The sequence below is a fragment of the Sturnus vulgaris genome, unplaced genomic scaffold, assembly GCF_052056855.1.
Source record: "Sturnus vulgaris isolate bStuVul1 unplaced genomic scaffold, bStuVul1.hap1 Scaffold_194, whole genome shotgun sequence".
Classification (NCBI taxonomy): Eukaryota; Metazoa; Chordata; class Aves; order Passeriformes; family Sturnidae; genus Sturnus; species Sturnus vulgaris.
In genome coordinates, this window is record NW_028276164.1 from 5,756,601 (window position 1) to 5,773,419 (window position 16,819).

General features: G+C 54.4%; 1 long non-coding RNA gene and 1 pseudogene across 1 annotated transcript; one reads left to right on the forward strand and one right to left on the reverse strand.

Annotated features, from left to right (window-relative positions):
* Positions 1 to 6,800: 6,800 nt before the first annotated feature.
* LOC148218212 (class II histocompatibility antigen, B-L beta chain-like) lies at positions 6,801 to 9,364 on the reverse strand (annotated as a pseudogene).
* Positions 9,365 to 13,325: 3,961 nt separating this feature from the next.
* On the forward strand, positions 13,326 to 16,223 carry LOC148218213 (uncharacterized). The gene is made up of 4 exons (XR_015800553.1): positions 13,326 to 13,444; positions 14,168 to 14,216; positions 15,265 to 15,374; positions 16,106 to 16,223. It is a non-coding gene; the product is annotated as an uncharacterized LOC148218213 (long non-coding RNA).
* Positions 16,224 to 16,819: the final 596 nt, after the last annotated feature.

Below are 16,819 nucleotides of genomic sequence, written 5' to 3' on the forward strand. Positions count from 1 at the left end.
TCCAGCACGGCCAATTCCCTCAGGCATCGGATACCTTGTTCTATTGTGCTCCATTTTCCTTGGTGCACCTGAAGATCTTCTTTACAAAGGTATCTGTCCTTCACACTTGTCAGCAGTCGCCGCCAGAGGCTGAGAGTTTCTTGGGTTCTCCCAATCCCCTGGTCAATGACTACATCCCGGGACAGAGATCCCAGTTGCCTGGCCTCACTTCCATCCAGAATGGTGTCATTGGCTGCAGCGTCCCAGATGCGGAGCAGCCAGGTCAAGATGGACTCATTTGTCTGGCGGGTGAATTCCCTCCGCAGGTCACGCAGCTCACCCAGGGATAGAGAGCGAGTGATGATCTCTGGCTCTGTCACTTCTGCTGGGTGCGAAGGTCCTGCCACGTCCTCGTCAGTCACTATGCGAACTGATTTGCTCTTTGATTTCTTCTTCTGAACGGGCGCAACTGCTACTGGTCTAGGCTGTTCTGGCTCAGTGATGGTTTGTGTGGAGATGCTGATGGTGCTTCTGTCTTTTTTCTCCTCTGTGGCAGACTGCATAGACACGGACACTGTTGCTTTGCTTTTGGCTTTTTCCTCCTCTGTGGCAGTCTGCGTAGACACGGACACTGTTGCTTTGCTTTTGGCTTTTTCCTCCTTTGTGGCAGTCTGCATAGACACGGGCACTGTTGCTTTTTGTTTGGTTCTTCTCCTCTTTGTGACATTCTGTGCAGTCGTGGACGAAGTTGATTTGTTTCTTTTTTCCTCTTCCTCAAGAATACGCATCAATACGCCATGTAGTGTTCTGTTTCTAAGCATGTTGTAGGCTGTAAAGGCTGTGCAGAGGAGACAAAGCAGAACTAACAACAATATTATGCTGTCCTTAGCATCCAGCGGGAACTCAACATTTCCAAAAACTACTGTATCAGGCCGGAAAGATTGGAAAAAATCATCCTTTACCCCTCCCCCCAAGGGCTGGGTGTGATTGTTAAAACCCCGGATGTAGCAACCTAGACTAGGACAAGCAAACAAAGTCGAGTATATATTCCGGATTATGTTCATTGCCTCAGAGGTTATCATGCAGTAGACATAATAGGCCAGTAAAGCAATTTTTATACCATATCCTGGTCTACACAGGAGCATTACAGCTGGCAGATAGTTCCCCATGTGTGGAAAAATATAGAGAGCAAGATATAAAACCCATGTAAGCATGTTGAGAATCATGGTGAAAACAAAATTGTAATACTGACTTTCCTCAGTACCCTTCGTGCCCCACGTTGGGCGCCAATTAATGTGTTGGTTTGAAAGTAAAACCAGTGCGAGACTCCAAGTCAGTAATACAATTTAATAGGAGAAAAGAGAAAAAAAAAATAAAAAAATACATGCAATAATATAAAAGAAACAACCACCAACACAGTCAGAAATACAACCTGACACCCTGTCAGTCAGGGTGTTGGTAGCAGTCCGTATAAATGGTGGCTGCAGTCCTCCTGGATGACAGATGTGGTTCTGTTGAAGCAGTGCTCCTGTAGAAGGTGCAGTTTTCCTCCGAAGATCCAGCAATGATGTGGAAAAAGGTCCGACTTTCCTCTGGGATCCAGTAGAAAGGTCTGCCCTCGGGTCCCAAACCCCAGTTTTTTATCTAGGTAGGAAAGGCTTGGCTCCTGCCCCTGGTTGGGGCATCTCCCAATGGGGTGATGTAATCTTATCAGTCACACAATAGGACTTAATGGCCCATTAACAGAATATATCTTCTGGAGGAGGGATGGGTTGTGAATAGATAACGATGATCATCCCCCCATCTTATCAGATGGCACATCAGCAGAGGATATCTCCCACAGAGATAAGGATCACCACCCCTCCCACATTTTAACAGATGGTGATAGAATACACATTTTTGCATTGTACCCCAGGACAGCCGCCAAATCACACCCGGGTCTGCTGGTTTAGTCCTGTGCTCCCAGCGCTGATTTTTCTCCTAATTCAGTCTTTTGGTGTATTTTTTTTTTGCTAAGGTTTAATAAACCTTTATAATTTTACAAAGTGAGCGTCGTTTCTCCCACCCTGCACTGCCGGGGTAGGAGGTGCAGCTGGAAGGAGGGAGGCGAGTGGAAAACTGGTTTGAAGGGTCTTCATTTACTTCTCATTATGCAGCTCTGAGTTTTTGGAGATTTCTGCCAGAAATCTCTCCCCTCTCCCACTCATCCACAGGGGTTTGGGGCAGTTTTCCCTTTTTGTGGGGGAAATCAAAGCTATGCACTGATGCTCCTAATTAGGGGGTAGCAGCAGTGAGGCTCCAGGGCTTCCCGCAGAGCCGGAGCCAGCGAACACGCAGGGCTGGGAAAGGCGTGCCGGGAGCTGCCGAGAACTTTGTTTGTGTTTCCAGGCCAATGGCGGCTCGGGCCCGGGCCCGTTCCAGGGCTGTTCCTCATCTCCGCCTTTGCCCTCCCACAGCCCGGGGGGCCCTGAGAGCGCGGGCCGAGGCTGGGCCGTGTGCAGAGCCCGGCCCTCGCTGCCATTGGCTGATTGTGCCAATGTCACTCCTGGTTGTCGCGCGCTGATTGGGCAGAGCAGCAAAGGCGCCATTGTGGCAGCGTCTGTGCGGGCCCGGCAGCGGCGGCAGCGGCCGGAGCCCGGGGAGGCGGCGGCGGAGCTCGGAGGCGGCCCCAGCGCCGGTGGGAGCCGCGCTCGGTTGTGCGGGGGCTCGGGGCTCGCTGCGGGCCTCGGGGGCGGCAGAGGGCTCTGGCGGGTTGGTTGTGCCGGTGCCGGCCCGTGTTGGCGCTGGGCTGAGGGCGCTGCGGGAGCGGCTGCCCGCGGTCTCCTTCCCGCTGGGGCCTCGGCAGGAGCCGGTGCCGGAGCAGCGCTGGCTCGTCCCGGTTGCTGTGGGTGGCACAGAGGTGTCTGCCCTGTGCCCGGGGCTGTGCGGGAAAATTCCCGTGGCCAGAGGTTTGTGTGCCCAAAGGAGACGGAGGAGTCCTGTAAAAGTGACTTTATTGATGAACAAAGAGAGAGGCCATGCGGCATTTGCCATGCGGTCTCCCCCATTGTTGTAGTACGCAGCCTCCTTTTTATTCTCATTTTCACGGCTGCATTCCCCCTCTCCCTTTCCCCTCTGGCTGACGTTTTTGGAAGGTTCAGACTTCCGGATCCGCCTACTGCATGTCCTCGTTAATATGCACGCCTCTTTTTGTATAACATGCGATATTCATGGCTTTGTTAAGTGTTTCTCCTTCTCGAAGGTCAGGCACTGAGCAGGATCTTGGCTGAGCAGCTGTCTCTGGAAATTAGTAACTTTTTCTGAAGATGATGGTTTCTCCCGTTACTTCCTTTTATACAAATCCCTGGCCCTATCTCCAGGCATATTCATCTTACTCCTCTCAAATCCCGTTCTCATTTTCTCAGTAATTATCTTTACGAAATTTAATTACCACTGGTTCACTCTCATTTCCTGGATCCTCTTTGATTTGGGATTATTCTCAGTGACCTCATTCCCTGTCCTTTTGTAGCCGTTTCAGGATCAGGAGGCCTGGCTGCCACCTGCATCCCCTTGCTCACCTGCTGAATGAGCTGCACTCAGCAAGGTGTCGTGCATGGTAAAAAGATGAGAGTTGCTGCAGCTCATCAGAGGAGGAATTGCATTCGTTTAACCCATGGAACCCCAAAAACTTGTCTAATTCTCATCCTTTCTGCTTTTCTACCAGAATATGAGCTACTTTCTACTTTCCTTTGTTATCTGTTTCACCAGTTTTCGATTATCATCTGTTTGCAAATAGCAGTTTGAATAATCTAATTTTCCACAAATGTCGCCTTCATCTTTGGCGTGGTTTGGCTGTCATGAAGGTCAGGAGCTGGATCTGTCTGCTTCATTATTATTTCGAGGACATCTTGTCATCTAGTCCTGTAGTTCGAATGATAAATGGGTATTTTCCCCAGCAGTGTTAATCTGCGTTTCTAAAGCTCTTCTGACTGCCTGGAACCAAAGGTTCTCTTCCAGAGCAGGCATTGCGTGACTCACATGTGGCCCCCCCACAATCTGCTTTTTACTTGATATCTTTAGTGTTAGAGAGTCAAGGCATTATTTGATTCTGGGCAGGATGTGCAACAGAAATCATTTCATCCACACATAAGTGCCCGCCTGTGCAGAGAAAATCATTCCATGACATGTGAGTTTTACTAGATTTTTCCTGAACTTTATACGGTCTTAAACCCTTTGGAATCCATTGGTTTAGTGTTCGTTGCTTCTAAGTTGGGTAGTTCTTAATATTTGGTCCTTGATTACCTCTGGGAGAATGTGCAAACTCCCTCAACATGCTCTCAAGGGACCCTTCAGAGATATTTTGGAATCATCATCCCTTTTGCTGGGAGCCCTTCGTGGCTTTCCCTTTCTACCCTCCATGGGTACCCTGCCATGTTTAGTCCCCGAAGATGCCACTGTAGTCACTGCTGAGATTTTCAGTGCTCTCTGGCTGCCGACTCTTCCCAGCCCCCCTGATCTGTCACTCGTCTGTCTCCTGGCCCCAGCGCCCCCCGGCAGGGGAATTTGGGGAGGTGGGAGGGGGGGAGCGCCAAGGCCGGGCCCCCCCGCGCTGTGGTGGCGGCAGCGGCTGCAGTGGGGAGCGAGTGCGGGCGGGAGCGGCCGAGAGCCCAGCGCTGCCCCAGCCCGAGCTGCCCCAGCTCCATCGCTGCCCCTGCGCTGGGATGCTGTGGGTTTGGGGGGAAGAGGGAGCCGGCAGTGGGTGCTGGGCCTGGGGGCAGCAGGAGGAGGGAAGGAGAAGCAGAATTGAAGAACAAAATGGTCAAAGCATGACCTTGGGAGGAGCAGGTGGGATTGTGCAGGAGAAAGAGGAATAATGGGAGGAAGAGGAGTGTGAGGAAGAGTAGGGACACCAGAGGAGGAGCAGAAATGGGAAGCAGCACAATGTTCAACTCCTCCCTGTATGTGCAGCCTCTGCCCCAGCCCCAGGAGCGTTGGTCCCCCCGCATGCAGCAGGTGACTGAAGAGGACCATCCATGATTTTCACAGGGGTGAATCTTGGTGTTTGTGCGGTTTATTGGATTAAATGTTGGTGCTTTGATTTTTTGCAGAGGCTCAATCTTTATATTTTGTAAGGGATTTGGGCTGAAACTTGCTTTTTGGGGAGTTTTTTATCTGTGTCATGATGTTTTGGAGGATTTTTAGGCTGATTCTTGGTATTTTGTAGGTTCTTCCAGGCATCATATGCTCAATAACTTCCTGGTTTCCATTTGGGCAAGGAGGGACCCGCAATTTAAGGCACTCCCCTCTTGTTTTTTTCCCCAAACCAGAATTTTACGTTCCCAAGGTGTGAACAGATGGAGGAGGAAGAAAAGCCCCGGAGATCCCGTGGGACGAGGGGCTGCAAACCCAGCCTAGTGAGCTGTGAGGAGCAAAGACCCTCCTCGAGCCAGGAAGGAGGCTGGAGATGCAGGCGGAGCTCAGAGTTGTTGGAGAAGTCTCCTGGAGGAGAGAAGCCCCACAAGTGCTTGGAATGTGGGAAGGGTTTCAGCCGGAGCTCTGGGCTGATCCAGCACCAGATGATCCACACTGGGGAACGGCCCTACAAATGTGGGGAATGTGAGAAGGGATTCATGACGATCTTTAATCTGATGCAGCATGTGCTGGTCCACACTGGGGAAAAGCCCTATGAACGTGGGGAATGCGGGAAGAGCTTCCGCCAGCGCTCCAACCTGATCCGGCACCAGGTGATCCACACAGGGGAACGGCCCTACACCTGCTTGGAATGTGGGAAGAGCTTTGGGCATAACTCTGCCCTGAGAAGACACCAGCGCGTCCACACTGGGGAGAGGCCCTACGAGTGTCCCAAGTGTGGGAAGAGGTTTCAGACCAGCTCCAATCTCCTCCTACATGAGCGGATTCACACAGAGGAGAGGCCCTTCCGCTGCCCCGACTGCGGGAAGGGATTCAAACAAAACTCCACCCTCACTGTCCACCGGCGCATCCACACTGGGGAGAGGTCCTACGAGTGTCCTGAGTGTGGGAAGAGCTTCTCACAGAGCTCAGCCTTGACCCGACACCAAAGGAGGCAGCACTAAGGGAAGCCCTGTGAGTGCCCCGAGTGTGGGAAGAGCTTCGTGCTCTGCTCCGGCTCCATCCCCCATGGGAGGATCGGTGTTGGATGATCCCCAGTGACCCCCGTTGGGCAGAGCCCTGGTGATCCGTGGTCCTGGTTATCCCCGTTGGGTGGGGGGAAGGGGTTGGAGAGATTTCTTTCCCTTCTCCTTGTCCCGCTGTGATTTGGTTATAATAAATTCCCTCGCTGTGCCCGGGCTGGCTCTGTTGTTCCCGTGCCGGTGCTCGGGGCGGGATCTCTCCTGTTCCTTCTCTCAACTCCCGGACCTCTCCTCAGCCAATCAGAGAATGCGATGGAGAAGATTCAGCCAATCAGAGAGAGCAGCTGTGATGACTCACCGGTTACCGGGCAGACCCGCAGCACCCAGTGTTCCCCACCTGGACCCCACCCTCCCCGCCCAGTCACGATCCCCCCGCGGGGTCCTCCCGAGTCCCTCCCCAGTCTCACCCCACAATAAAGGGGACTGCGGAAACTGGGAAACTTTACTGGGAGCACTGGGCGCAGCCGGGCTCCCAGCGGGGCTGAGGAGAACACACGACACCCCCAAAATCAGTGTGGGATCGGAGCAGGGGGTCCTGGCTGCGTCGGAGGCCACAGGGCGGGGCTGAAGCCTCTGCTGGCTCAGTAGAGCAGAGAAAAGGGGGTGACACCCGGTTGGGGGCCTCAGGGGGAGCACATACGCTCCGGGACACCTCCCCCCCATCTTCTTTCACAGGTCGAAGCCGAGCCCCATCACCAGGAAGACGAAGCCAAACACGGAGCCCCCGATCCCCATCAGCACCTTGCTGCGGGCGGTGTCTGGTGGCATCTCTGGGGGTCTACAGGGGTCAGGAACCCCCAAAACCTCTCATGGACACCCCGAGACCCTCCAAGCATCCTCCCAATCCCCCCTAGCCCACCCAGGGCCCCCTTTAACCTCCTCCTAATCTCTTTCCAGCCTCTCCAGGACCCACCAAAGCCCCTCCTGTCCCTCTCAGGGTCTCACAGCCCCCTCCTACTTTCCCCCCACTACTCCGGGACCCCCAAAACCTTTTCCAGTCCCTTCCCAGCCCCTCCGGGACTCACCAAGCACCCTTCCACTCTCTTTCCAGTACAACTAACGTCATTCCAACTCCTGCTTTTCCATCCCCAGTCTCCTTTCATCCCCTCCAGACTCACTCAAGCACTCTCCCAGTTACACTCAGCATCCCCACACTCCTTCCCAGTTACATCCAGCACCTCCAAACTCCCTCCCAGTGCCCACCAGCACCTCCGGAACCCCATAACTCCCTCCTCAGCATCCTTCAAATCCCTTCCCAGCCCTTCCAGACCCCGAGGCCCTCTCCCCATTTAGACCAGGCTCTCTCCAACTCCCTCCCAGTTACTCCCAGCACATCCCAGTGCCTCCCCCGTACCGAAGTGCTGTCTCAGCGGCTGCTCCAGGTTGACGTGCTCCACCTGGCGGGTGTAGTTGACCCCAAGCCAGGGGTGGTTTCCAGAAGCACCAGGAGCTGGTGGGTCCATTCGCCGTTGGCGACCACGTCGGTGGCAACCACGTGCTCCGGGAGCTCCTGCTGGCCCTGGAACCATCTCATGGATGTGGGCAGAGTAGAAGTACATCACGGAGCAGAACAGGCGGCCTGGGCCGGGCTGGGAGTTCGAGGGCACCAGCGAGATGGAGACACTGGGGGGCACTGGGAGAGAGTGGGGACGCACTGGGATCAGCTTGAGGGAACTGGCAGAGAGAGGGGAGGGGTGGTGTGGAACTGAGGAGGACTGGGAATGGGCTAGGAGAGACTGGAAATAGACTGGGAGGGACTAGGAATGGACTGGGAATACACTGGGGGTGGACTGGGAGAGACAGGAATGGATTGAGAGGGAACTGGGAGAGTGGGTAGAGGTCTGAGTTTGAAATGAGAATGAACTGAGATCAGACTCGGAATGGACTGGGAATGGGCTGAGAAGGAGCGGGAGGGACTGGGGCCTCACTGGGGGGTACTGGGGCAGCACTGGGAGGATCTGGGGGAAAAGCGCCCGGCCCTGGGAGGCCGAGTCCAGCGCGGGGCACTCGGCGCTGCGGATCTGCCTGGCAACTGATGAGTCATCAGAGAGCCGCGCTCTGATTGGCTGAGAGGCGTCAGATCCAACCATGCATGAGACAGACGCACGGGGGGGCACCGGGATGGACTGGGAGAGCCACGGGGGCCACTGGGAGGGATGGGAGGCCCCAGGAATCGGCACATGTACGCCAGGGGCTCTGGGGTGATTCCCAGAGAGGTTTTGAGGGGCTCCAGGGTCATTGCCAGGGCAGGGCCTGTGGGGACACGCTCTGCCCCACGCTCACGTCTGCGCTCCACGAGGAACGGGGCGTACAAGTCGTAGTTGTACCTGCAGGACGTGTCCACCCGAGCCCGATAATACTCCAGTAATTCCGGGTCGCTGTTTCGGTACTGGGCCAGTTGTTGCCCATGCGGGGTGTCCCCTACGTAAAGCCCCATATCGCTGTCGAAGTGTGCGAGCTGCTCCCGGTTGTAAATGTGCCTCAGCACGAACCTCACCTTCTCCGTGCCGTTAATGAAGTGACACTCGCACTTTCCCATCCTCTGGAACACCGCTGTGTGTGCAGGACACAGCTCAGGGGGTGCCTCCTCGCCACCCCCCCAGAGGTCCGGGGGCCACCCCGGATCCCCACCCCGCACCCCCTGTGCCCCACGGCCGCCATGGGACCCTCCTGCCCGCGCTCCCACTTCTTCTTTTCCACACTTCCCCCAATTTCCTCTCCCCTCCCACCTCCAGCCGCTTCCCAAATCACTTTTGGGGTCCCATTCCTTCCCCTTTCCCACCCATTTCTTCCAATCCCCAACCCTCTCTCCCTCGATTTTGAGGTCCCACCCTCCCCTTTTCCCCACTTTCCGACCCTCTCCCACCCCTTCCTCACCTTCCCCAATCCTCAGCCCCTCTCGCTCTTCCTTTGGGGGTCCCCTCCTCCTCCTCCTCCCCCTTCCATTTCGGGCTCCCACTGCCCCCTTTTCCCCTTCTCCCCTCCCGGTCACCCGAGAGCTCCGCGCCCGCACCAGGGGGGGCTCCCAGCACCACCAGTAGGGCCCAGCTGACGTCACTCGCCCCGTGGCCAGCGCCCAGCAGGTGCCGCCAGCCCCACAGCAGCCGCCGGGGCGCACTGGGAGCACTAGGCCGGAGCAGGGCCGGGCTCAGCAGCGCCGCGCGCTCTGATTGGCTGAGAGCACTTTTGGGGACCCGTTTTTCTGAGGCTCCCCCTGGCAACTGAGGAGTCATCAACTCTTCGCACTTTGATTTGCCGCAGCGCGCTCCGGCTGCTTTTGGATCGCAGCCCCGGGTGGGGTTTCTTTGCGGAGGGGGAACCTTGGGGCGCTGGGCAGGTGGGAGCTCAGGTGTGCCCAGAAATGTGTGCCCAGGTGGGTGCGGGATCTCAGGGTGCCCATGGCGAGGGCTGGCCCGATGCCAGGCACCCCCCAAAGCCGCTCTGTCCCTGCCCGCGGCAGCCGCACAGGGGACAAAAAATGGAACCGAGGGTTCCTGGGTGGGGATAAGGACCGGGAGAGATCCCTCAGCAAACACCGGCTCGGGAAAAACAGACCCAGCCTGGGCACAGCGAGAGAATTTATTACCGACCAAATCACAGCAACATAAAGAGGAGGGAAAGAAATCTCTCCAATAGCTTCCTCCCACCCAACGGGGATCACCAGGACCACGGATCACCAGGGCTCTGCTCAACGGGGTCACTGGGGATCATCCAACACCGATCCTCCCATGGGGGATGGAGCTGGAGCAGAGCACGAAGCTCTTCCCACACTCGGGGCACTCACAGGGCTTCCCTTAGTGGTGACTCCGTTGGTGTTGGGTCAAGTGAGAGCTCTGGGTCCCTTCGTGTCTCCATCACTCGATCGGGCCTCTCCTTGGAGTGGACGTGCTGATGGGTGATGAGTTCAGAATTCCACATTCCAGGCCGTTCCCTGGTGTGGATCTTGTGGTGCTTGGTGAGGTTGGAGCTCCAGCTGAAACTCTTCCCACATTTCCCACACCCATAGGGCCATTCCCCAGTGTGGATGTTCTGGTGTTCCCTCAGCTGGGAGCTGTAGTGGAAGCTCTTCTCAGATTCCAAGCACTTGTGGAGCTTTTCTTCCTCCTCCTCTCACATTCCAAGCACTTGTGAGGCTTTTCTTCCTCGTCCATCCAGCCGTAGCTTGGGAATGACAAATCCTGGTTTGGGGAGAAAAACAAGGTGGGGGCTCCTCGGGCTGGGGGCTCCTCCTGCCCAAATCCATCTCTAGAATGTAGGAGGTGTCTTGCGTCCATGAAATTCTCCAAAATATCAAGATTCAGCCAAAAAAAGCTCCCAAGGTGTTCCCCATCTCTGATCTCTCCACTTTGGGGTTCCAGAGGTTTCTCTTCCCTGGGATGATGGAGTCCAATGGCTCCAGGGGTTCCCTCTTCTCCAGGGTCCTGCTTGGGGATGATCCAGGGGCTTTTGGGTGTCCATGGGGTCCCTTCTTCACTGATGCCTCACTTTGAGATCCCTGGGATCCCAGGGGTCCCTCCTCTCCAGACTCCCCCCCTTTCCAGGCTGCCGGAGATCACCCCTCTCTGCTGTCCCTACTCTGGAGGTCCCAGGGGTTCCTCTCCTCTGCTCTCCCGGGGTCCCCAGGACCAATGTCCTCCCCCCTGCCGACACTGGGCAATGGCCACATGGACCCCCAAAAGATTCCCCTAAGGGGCTCAGCTTTGGGGTCCTGCAAGATCCAAACATACACACAGAAAAAAACCTCCCAGGGATGCCAGGCGATATTTGGGGTTCAATTCCTCAATCTGCGAGCTCCAAACACACCCCAATAAAAAAAAACCCTCTCAGGGACCCCCCGATAGATTTGGGACCAGCTTTCCCTCCCCGCTCACCTGCAGGATACCGTGGGGGCGACGGGGGGCACAGGAACCTCCTGTTTCTCCTTCTCTGCCTGCTCCTGCTCCTCCTCTTACTGCTCCTCCTTTTCCTATCTTCCTCTTCCTACTCCTCCTCCTTCCTAATCCCACCTCCTCCCCAGTTTCTCCGTTCTGTAAATTGAGAGTGGAGAACTTTGCTTGTTTTTAGAACTAGAATAAAGATCCCAGATGGAACAAGCCTTGCTGGTTTTAGTCAGAAGCATCAGTGACTAAAGGTCACGTTTCCTTTGGTTTTGTCCCTTCCTTGTTCCCACTCAGTGTTCAGGCTGGACTATGGGGTGTCCTTGTTTGCTGCATTTTCAGAGTTCCTCTTGGATCCTTCGGGCAGTAGGCTGTGCCCTGGAGGATTCTTTGTGCTCCTTTGGGACACAGAGAACCTTCCAAGCGTTCTTTCCGTGAGCTGCTGCTGTGATGTCACAGGAGCGTTGCCACATCCCAGTGCTGCTCCCGTTGCTGTGGGACACAGAGGCCTCAGTGCCCAGAGGCTCTGGGTGCTTGCTGACTGCCGGAGGATCCTCCTGCCCGAGGCATTCTCGGCAGCCAGCCCAGCCCTGACCCGTGTCCGTGTGTGCCTGCAGGGGTGCAGCCTGCAGACGTGTGCAGCGCGGCCACAATGATCCAGCAAGTGGTTGCTGCAGTTTGCACTCTGTACTCTGTGGCTTATTCGGGGTATTTTTTAACCCACTTGGCAAGTAAGTCGAGGTTTTATCTCGGTGCAGCATCTGTGGCTTTGGGCTTGCTGTGTGCTTTCTGTTCTTCCTCTGGACCTTTGAGTTGACTTTGTAACCAAATTGCCATGAAGACACCGTTGGTTTGGGAGAGTTCCTGCCAGCAGCTGCAGCTGGAAAAGGGGGTGTCTGCAGCCAGCGAGGCGTTTGCAATGAGGCCTGGGGGGTTCTGTTCCCTCGAGCAGGGCGTCTGTGGCAGTGGAGCCTGGAACTCCCTTTGTTTGCTGACACAGCCCAGGATTTTGTGCTGTTCTCTTGCTTGCTCTGTGAAGGGACTGTGGCTCCTGGAGGGATGCTGTGAAAGCAAAATGTTCTCTTGGGGTTACCTTGCTCCATGGCATTTCCCACCACAGGCAATTTTTTTCCTACCAGCATCTGGTTCATGTTCCCTCTCCCATTGCAGGGCACCTCATGCGTGGATCCCAAGCAGCTCCTCCTTCGGTGAGTGGGAAGAAACCTCTGGTGCTCAGAATTGTGCAGCAAGTTGTGAGCTCTGTGTGTGGCAGCCGAGTGCCATCCTGGGAGGCTGAAGGAAAGTTCCTGTCAGGGTCTTTGCAGCAGCAGCAGCAAAGGGATCCCTGTCAGTTTTCTCCTTTTCTGCTGAAGAGTTTTAGAAGAACTGCAGGTCTGGTTTTGCAGGCAGAGGATTGGCCTTAGCCATGGTGAAATATCGAATTCCCAACAATAAGTGGCAATGTCACTTTTAGCCCATTGTTAGTTTGTACAACTCTGTTTGTGCTCCGTGCAGCTGGATGTGTAGCTGAGGATAAATAAGGTGACAACTGAGACAGAACTTCCTGTCCCTCACGCTGCTGTCTGTCCTCAGGGCACCAAAGCTGCATCAGCACCTCCTCTGGCTCCCTCTGCTTCCAAAGAGGAAGAAGACAGCAGTGAGCTTCCCGCTGTTCTGGGGGACGAGGGCGAACACGCCATGGTTTGGGAATACAACAGCAAGCCTCCCGCAGTGTGGGACAAGGACAGTGGACATCTCCCGGCATGGGAGGAGGATGGTGGATGTCCCCTGGCATGGGACAAGGATAGAAAAGCTCCCATGGCGTTGGATGAGGGCGATGGACATCTCCCGGTGTGGGATGAGGACAGAGGACATCCTGTGGCTCGGGAAGAGGAGGGTGAACATATCCCAGCACGGGATGTGGATGGTGAACGTCTCGTGGCTTGGAAAGATGATGGAGAACCTGCAGCATCTCGGGAAGAGGATGGAGAACCTGCAGCATTTTGGGAAGCGGACGAGGAACCTCCCTCTGCTTGGGAAGAGGACACTGAACCTCCCTCCGCTGCGGGATCCTGGGCTGAACATTCTGACAGCAGCACAGCCCTGCAGCCAGAGGGGACAGGGGAGCGGTGCCTGATGCAGCTGAGTACGTCTGTTCTGTTCCTGTGTGCCAGAGCAGGGTGCTGTGTGTGTGTCTCAGCATGAGCTGCACCCAGTGCTGCTCTGCAGCTGAATGTCACCGAGTCATTCATTGTCCTTCCCCAGCTGACACCAAGGGGCTCATGGCCCCAGGGAGTGGGGCTGCATTCTGGCTCTGCTGCAAGGCGGGGTCTCCATCTGGGAGGGAGCATCTTCCACGTGGTTTCTTTCAGGGAACATCGTGAGCGTGGGGGAGCCTGCTGAGAAATACCTGGGACTGGAGCAGATTGGCCAAGGGTAAGTGCATGGCAGGTCCTTCTGCACAAGCAGGGCCCAGGTATTTTGCTGGAATCAGGAGAGCTCCAAACACCTTCAGACACTGGGGTATGATCCTGCTGTCTCTCAGTCCTGGTCAGAATTGATAACTGTGGTCAGAAGGCACAGTCAAAGGCCCCTGAGGCTGGCAGTGTCCTGCCTGCAGCAAGGAGCAGGACCTGCAAGATCTTCTGTGTCTGGAATTTGATTGCCCTAAAGAGCAACTCACCATCTGGTGACTCTCAGAAAACAGTTCTCAAGAAGAACTAATAAGTGCTTTTTTCAGCACAGGTAATAAACTCCATGCATTCAGTAACAGACACAGAGCTGCTGCACTCGAGGGGAAAATGCATCACCTGCCTGATGGCAGGGCCCTTGTGGATCCTGCAAGTCTTAGGCAGGAAATGCAAAAGGATGAAATACATTCTTTTCCAGTTCTTTAGACACCAACTCCCACCTCAGGTTTTGAACTAAAGGGATTCAGTGTGGACATTCACTCCAGCCCTTTTCCTTCGTGTTGGGCTCAGTTTTCTCTTGCACACCTTGCCTGGCAGACGGCTGGTGGCTGCTGCACTGCTGTTTGAAGGGTCGATGCACGCAGGTGTTTTGTGAATGCTGCAGGCAGCAGAGATCTCCTGTCTGGGCTGCCTTTCACTCCCAGGGCCTAAAGCTCTGATTCTTTCTTCTCTGCTGTTTTGTCTCCAGGGCTTTTGGAACTGTTTATAAAGGACTCGACAGGGCCACTGGAGGAGAGGTCAGTGCCACCACGTCCAGCACGTCTGGCAGCTCTCGAGGGCTTTCCCCTCTGCTGGGAGCTGTGGCTGCAGCTTTGGGGGCCCAGCAGAGCTTTCCTGCACAGGCTGCTCCTCTGAAGGCAGAGCAGTGTCAGCCTTCAGAACACAGCTGGGACAGACTTGGTGCTTCTGAAGTGCCCAGAGGAATGCAAGGAGGGCAGTGGTGTCTGTCAGAGCCGGACACCATGGCTTGGTCTTCATATCTAAAACCATGAATGCATCAGCAGGTGGAATTGAGGCTCAATTTATCTTAATCCCAGCCTTGGACAGGAACGCTATTTAGCAGTTTTTCTATCCTGCTTTTCATCTTCAAAGGATACCTCACGGCCTATCTAGGGGGAGATCCTGTTTGGGCTCAGTTTGGGGTTTTAGTCCTACTGCAGCTGTTCACAGAGAGAGAGGGAGAGAAATGAGAAGATGGATGTCCAGAGCAAAGCTCTCTCCTCAACGCTGCAGTTGAAACACAACTGGGTCTGGTGTTAGTGACACCCTGTGACAGTGGATGTCTGTGTTTGCTTTGTTGTGCAATCCCAAACAGAGCAGTGGCATTTGAAATCATGACCAAATCCCACAGAATTGCTAAAGGGTTCTGGGCTGTTTTGCTCTGTTTCACAGCACCAGAATTACCTCCTGCTTGCAAAATGTGTTTAAATCATAATAATGATGATTATGATGATCATCATCATCAGAGTGGTGATAAACTAAGGCCATTTGAGAAGATGCAGATTCTGTAGGTGCAGAAAATGTTGTTAAGAGCTTTGAGGCTGACAGCTGAGGGACCATTTCTGCAGAGCTTACAAGGCCAAATGTCTCTGGCCACGTGTCCTGTAAGCAGCCCCCAGCCAGCAGAGGAATGCGCTGTGGGAATGGCACTTGCTGAGCTCTGGTGTCCCATGCCAAGGCAGTTTGGCACAGCCTGGCTCTGTCGCTCCAAAAAGATTTGTTCTGTGTTTGCTGTGGTCTCCTGCCACAGACCCCTCCAGCTAAAGGTCTGCAATGTCACTTCAGGTGGCCATAAAGAAAATGAGTCTCAGAGAACAGAACAGGGAACGAGCTGTGAATGAGATCCTGGTCCTGAAAGGCAAGAACCACCCCAACATTGTCAACTCTTTGGACAGGTGAGTGCTTCAGGTCTTATCCTGTGCAAGGGCCCTGTGTTAATCTTTCATCCCTAGTCAGTAACCTGTTTTGAAAAAGCCTGACCTGGACATATCTTCAACAACAGCCTGGCAGTTCACTCCCATGCTTCATGCTTTTGTTTGTTTTTTTCTTCATTCTGGAACCCTGTGCTGTGCCTTATGATAAGTGCTGATAAACCATGGCAGAAATTATTTCCCTTGGCTTCTTCTTCCCAACTCTTTTCCATTGCTGCAGATGCCAGGAAGTCCAGGTTTCCAGAAATGCCTCATTTGCCCATTTTTCAATGGCCTTGCCTGTTTCTGAAGGGACTTTGTGCAAGGTTTTCCAAACAGTTGATAACTTTTGTCCCAACTTTTGACCTCCTTGCCTGGATAACTCTGGAAGTTGCATTGCCTTGTTCTGGAGGGAATGGTGGAACTGATGAGTTCAGATGCTGAACCAGCTGGGGGCAAGTGTTGTGGTTCCACACTGATCTGGGCTGTTGCTAAACTGCGTTTTTCACTTGCTTGCCATCTAAGGCATCTCCTTTCTCACAGGTGTCTCCTTCTCCTTCAGACTGTGCAGATTCCAAGGCCTGTGCAGGAATGTCTCTCCATCTGATCGTGTTCTCATGGACAAGTGACCTGGAAACAAAACTCCACTCGAGGCTTTTCCATGGGGGAATTGAGCAGTGCACATTCATCTCCATGATGTTGTTTTCCTCTTCCAGCTTCCTTGTTGACGAAGATCTCTGGCTGGTGATGGAATACATGGATGGAGGAACTTTGCAGGACGTTGTCAGACAGACACACATGGCTGAAGGAGAGATGGCAGCTGTCAGTCGGGAGGTGAGGGATCCTGCTTGTGCTTCCCATGGCTTGGACACGATGGTCCTTCCAAACAGGCTGTGAGAGCAGGAGGGGCTCCATGCTCAGGGCTTTGTTTCTGTGTGGTTTTTAGGAATTGGAGAAGGAAGAGCCTCTGAAGTCAGTGGCCTGCCAGTATCACTACACTTCTACTCTGTTCTTGTCCTCTTTCCTGCTGCTGTGGTACTCTCTCTGTCTTTCTTTGATTTGATTTGATTTGATTTGCTGTTCTCAGCTTTGCCTTGAACCATTTTCCTGGAGCTTGTCTGCACTGTCTCCTGGCCTGTCACAGCAAAGTTGCTGCTGGGAGAATTCCAAACTGTCCTTTCTTGTGTGATGCGTTCTGGCCACTGATTTTTACCCTTGTGTTTCTTGTTGTCTCTCAGTGTCTGCAGGGCCTGGATTTCCTCCATTCCAACCGGGTGATCCACAGAGATCTGAAGAGCTCCAACATCCTTCTGGGAATGGCTGGCTCTGTCAAGCTGGGTGGGTTCGTGGCCAGGCACGGTGCCCCCGGGGTGTGAGTGTGAGGCTGTTTCCAGTGATGGTCAGAGCCCCACAAGTGCTGCTGCTGGCAC